This window comes from Geospiza fortis, unplaced genomic scaffold (assembly GCF_000277835.1).
Source record: "Geospiza fortis unplaced genomic scaffold, GeoFor_1.0 scaffold1, whole genome shotgun sequence".
NCBI lineage: Eukaryota > Metazoa > Chordata > Aves > Passeriformes > Thraupidae > Geospiza > Geospiza fortis.
Genome location: NW_005054320.1, coordinates 1,099,725 through 1,104,885, shown reverse-complemented (window position 1 = coordinate 1,104,885; position 5,161 = coordinate 1,099,725).

Genomic DNA, 5,161 nt, shown 5'->3' with positions numbered 1-5,161 from the left:
TTTCAGTGCAAGAGCTGCCACCCACCGCTCTGCAGTGCAGGTGAACAGAGCTGCTGCCTTCTTCCCTAACATCAAGGTGGCAGCAAAAGGAAATCCAACATTTTTGTGCACAAAAAATTTCAGGCCAGATCATGTGTCCTTTAATCCCTGTGGCATCTGAAGTAAGATATCAGATTTCTAGGTAAACATGGAAAAGTGCTGCCTTCCCCTTCAGGATAGGTGATTACAGGGTCTAACATTCATTTCCATATCAATTGAAATGAATATAAAGGTTAATGGTGGCAAGAGGTTGAGTCCCAGTTTTCTGCTGCACAGAAAAACTTGATTCTGCTCGTCCTGACCATTTTCTGGCATAAGAACCTTCTGAGGTTCTTGGTAAATGAACCAAAAGGAAGAAAATTAATAATAATAGAAAAGAGTATTTTCATAGTTTCATATTTGTCTAAGCAGAGAGCATTTGAGGGTAGCAGACATACCACACAAGCTGTTGCATGTAGAATTAACCTCTTTCCATCATGGAACTTCCTTAAAATATGTGAGGGCAAGAATGTTAAATTCCATGGCATGATTTACTGTGAGACCAAGTCTGTTAAAATCACTGAAAGACAATCATTAGAAACCCTCATCCATCACTGTAGAGAGTAAAGGAAAACTCAAGACTAAATCCTGAACTGCTACTTGTCCCCTTCTTCCCTAGTTAAAGACAGGGCTGCTGGAAGAACCATCAAAGAGAGATGTCTGTGAAGTCAAGAGAATACCAGGTCAGCCATTTAGGATAATCTCTCTTCATGAATTTCTTGCAGAAATGAAGGAAGGTAGACAAGGAAAGAAGGGAATTTTACACAAGTTCCACCCAGGAGATCAGCGCAAGCATGGAAAGAGCAACTGTGTTAGTTTAACACAACCTGGCTTTTAGTGGGGGTGGAGAAAAAACCACAGAGGCTGCTTCTGAAAGAGAAGCTCCTCAAAACTTCTACTGTGTCCAGCAGAGCCAATCCCTGAAGGCTCTGATGATGGACATATTGGCTAGCCCAATCAGAGAAGTTAGCACATATTTAAGAATGAAAAAACGCATGCAAATCCTCTTTCTTCCTCCAAGGGATAGGGAGGAGGCCTCCGAGAGGTCTTCTGGCATGGCCGGGAGGAGCTCATCCCGGCTCATCCCAGCGCCAATAGCGGCCATGTGGCCAGGGCAGCACAGCCGGGGCAGCTCAGCCAGGATTGCGCGGCCGCTGCCATCTTGGCATGACTTGCAATGAACTTTATTTATTTAGTTGCTTTTAACCAGAAAGGCAAGGGCAGCTGGTGTGGCCTGTGTGGGCCAGCAGGGACCACATGATCAGCAGTGAAGGGCATGGCGAGCAATTCCCCAATGTAGAGCCTAGACAGGATCAACATTTCAGCACTGCAAAACTCTCTAAAAACTTTTCAACTGATAGAACTTGAGAACAAATGAACCTATGGACACCAATTCTCTCTCAAGTCAGAGAAAAGAAAAAGGTGAAGACGTGAGGAGAACAACATGGCAATGCTAAGGGCAGTGAAAAGGAGGGAGGGGGAGGAGGAGGTGCTCCGAGTGTCAGAGCTGAGATTCTTCTGCAAGCTGTGGTGAGAACTAAAGTACAACTGTTTCACTGTAATTCATGAAGTGCATGGGGAGATGTAGATGTCTACCTGCAGCCTGTGACCGCAACATAGCAGAAGAGACTCCCCCCCACTAAGTGAACAGAAGAAAGACTTTCACAAGTGACTGTTGCAGTTGGAATAGCTGCTAGTAAAGTCCAGGGTAAGGAAGCAAAAAGAGCCTTTTCGTAATATCCACAGATGTTTAATTCAGCCATGTGGTAAGATGTTCAGGGTCCCAGGCACATTCATGGGGGGACTCCAGGTTTTTTCCTCCTGAGGGACCTGGGGATCAACCTGGTCTCGGGGCAGTACAAAGATAAGGGTCAGTCAGGGAATAGGGAGGGAGTGGCTCCGGGACATAGGAACTGGGGAAGGAACCAATGGGGTCTTAACAGCTTTTTGAGAGAAGCTTCTTGTGTCTCCCTAACTTAGGGGATGCCCCCTATGGTCTCCACAGTGACAAACCGACAAAACGCCCCATATTTTGTCTCCCTGTGCTGTTGGTAAGAAAGAGAGAATGGCTGAAGGCAGGAAGGAAAGGTGTTCTAAAGGTTTATGTTAGTTCTCATTATCCTCTTTTAATTCTATTAATAATTTTTTATTTCTGCCTTTTAAGTTTTAAGCCTGTATTGCCCTTAGAGTGTTTTCTCCTAATCATTATCTCACCCTATAAGTCTTTCAGATTTTTTCTTTTCCCCTCCTCTGCTAATCTGTAGTGGAGGAGAATGAGTGAATGGTTTCTTGAGTATGCCTGCCTTCTAGCCAGTATCAAGCCCCCACAACAGGCGACCCTGCGTTTGGCAGTGTGCACCTGGGATCTGAGCTGAAGAAGACTGCAATGTGGAAATTTACTATTCTAATCCTTATAAAATGCCTCACCCAAAGGACTGTCCCAGCAAGTACAGCTTTCCAGAGCCAGAAAAAACAGTTATTGCACTTAAATATCACTTATGTCCCAAAGAACAGAAAACAAACATGACCTATTACAGGCCGCCAGAGAATTGCAATTTGCCCAGATCTGGGGGAGTGAAATTATTCAAAATCAATTTTGATTTTTTTTAAGCTAGATATATAAAATTAATCTCCCTAGAATTCTCACATTTCTTTTTCTAAATATTTTTTCTTTTTGCCAGCTGCTCCTTTTCCATAAAACCTTTGCTTACTAGCTGTACAGGGTTAGATTTTCTTTAAGTTTTAATAATTTTCCTTTTGGCGATATGAAGTAGTAGATACACTCCCTAGTCGATTAGTCTGTTTCTTAAATACCGATAGACTTGTTTTAAAAATTGTCTATTATCACATGTACTCCCAGCATCACTTGGATGCCATTACTACACTAACCATTCCATTATAGTTACCATGGAGAAAACTGCACATACAGAGAGGCTATCTTGACCTTTGAGTATTTTTCTTTCTTACAGAGCTTCATTCATTGGTGAGGGAAACTGGGACATCCACATTCCCAAAGAAAAAGGGTGGCAGACAGTCAGAAACATTCATTTAGAGATGACCTTTGCAATCAGCCAAGCTAAAAATACTCATCCCCCATCCACACATTGTATTTGGGCCCCCTTAGTTTATGCCTGCTGGTTGTTAGGAAGCAAAGGCAGCAGTGTATTATGGGGCTACTTCAGGCAGTGTCCCTGAGGTTAAGGACAGGTAAAGCTCACAGGAAGAGTTGGGAGCTGTCATTGGGTTATCTGATCTGGCACACAGCTCTGGTGCAAGTTTTGATTTATTCCAAACCCACTCAGGGTTCACAAAACCCACAGAAACAACTGAAGCTATCTACATTGGCAGCACACAATGGGCACTCTTAGAGCAGATGGGAGCAATTGGTGCCTGGCAAGTCTTCCAACAAAAAACAGATCTAAATTATGAAGTTCTGGTTTTTTTCTTAAAAATGATGACCGTGTTGTGGCCCTCTCCAGAGCGGAAAGTCTATGATAAGGAGAAATAATCTTAGTTCCTTCTGAGACTGTCCAGAGCTTGCAAGATTCTCTGGAATAATGAGCAGGCACAGATGCCAAACAGAGGACTTAACATCCTTCCTTAAAAAAAAAATAAAAATTCTCCTACCATGTCATCTTGTTTTCCCTGAATTTATTGCAAATGCTGCTTTGTTCCTGGCAAAAAGTTATGTTTGTAGTGGATGAAGGACTATTATCAGGGTTTGACACACAGAGAACAATAACCTATAATTTTCATAGACACATGGATGTCTGTGTCACTTCATAATTTCTTTGTTATGTCTAGGCCATAGGCTCAGTCTCTGTCAGCAGCCACAGAAAGAAAAGGGAAGTGCAGAAGGGCAAGTGGCCCCAGCAAGGCAGGAAGGGGTCAACATCAGCATAGCCAGGCCACAGTCACATGCCAACCTCTGGAATTCCGTTCAGACTGCCAATGTGCCAAATTGGCTTCAACCACTTTAGGAGGAGGGAAAAAAAGGTTTGAAATATATCAGGTGTATGAAAACAGCTATTTTATCTAAAGAAACACAAAAGCTGTTTGACAGCTCTGTTCAATAGTTTACGCTGCGGCTCAGGTCAGTGGTACCTGCAATGCCTGCAATGTTTAATGCAGTCATCTTAAATGATTCCTTTACTTTTTCCCATAGGAAATCTTTACAAAGCTTGTCTCCTTCTAAGTTCCCCTAGAATGTTAATGGAAATGTTCAGAAAAAAAAAAAAAACAATGAAAATAAACCACATTTCTGCAAGACTGTAAAATGTCATTTCCTCTATGTCTGAAGAGGTGGTATATTCTCTTCATTTGAAAATGCAGGTTTAATTCATGCGTGACTTGCTTTGGGACCTACTAGTTAGCCCATTACCATATCAGCTGTTGCTTCAGAAGTGGTTGTCTTGGTTAGGAAATTACAGGATGAGTTAAATAATCCTTTTCTGACAGGCACAGAAATCTGCCATCTTTATGCAGCCACCACTGTAAAATTATTGTTTATCTCCATGATGATTCATATTCCTTAAAGAAAGAGAAGACAAAGGACCTGTTTGCAGGTTACTCATTTCCTGACCCTCTGCCAAGGCCCAATGCCCACCACGCCCAGGCTCCCATGTAACTCCAGAGCACTCTACATATCAATGACCTCCTCTTCTTCAGGAGAGACGAGAAGGACACAGGAAGAGATGGGCCTCTGAAACACTGACACAGAACACGCAGAGCATTGAAAGTCACTGAAAACCACATCTTGAACATCAAAATAGATGAATGCTGTCCTGCCGCCGGATGTGGGAGAGCCCCATGGAAAAATGTAGGTTGAGACTATGCTCATTCAGTCCACTCAAGGAGGCAAAGTTCAAACTACATGCATAAACTTTTCATTTTACAATTTCATACCTTCCATTTACACAAGGGGACAATGCTGGTTTCCCTGTTATTCATCCTATTACCTGGGCAACACATTTCTTTTAGGATCTCCTTTCCTCTTTTTAATTCAAGGGCAGATTGTGCTTCCTTTGGTCATGTCTTTTCCATTCTTCATGCTTCAAACAGTCAATGCAAAAGAAGAATTCCT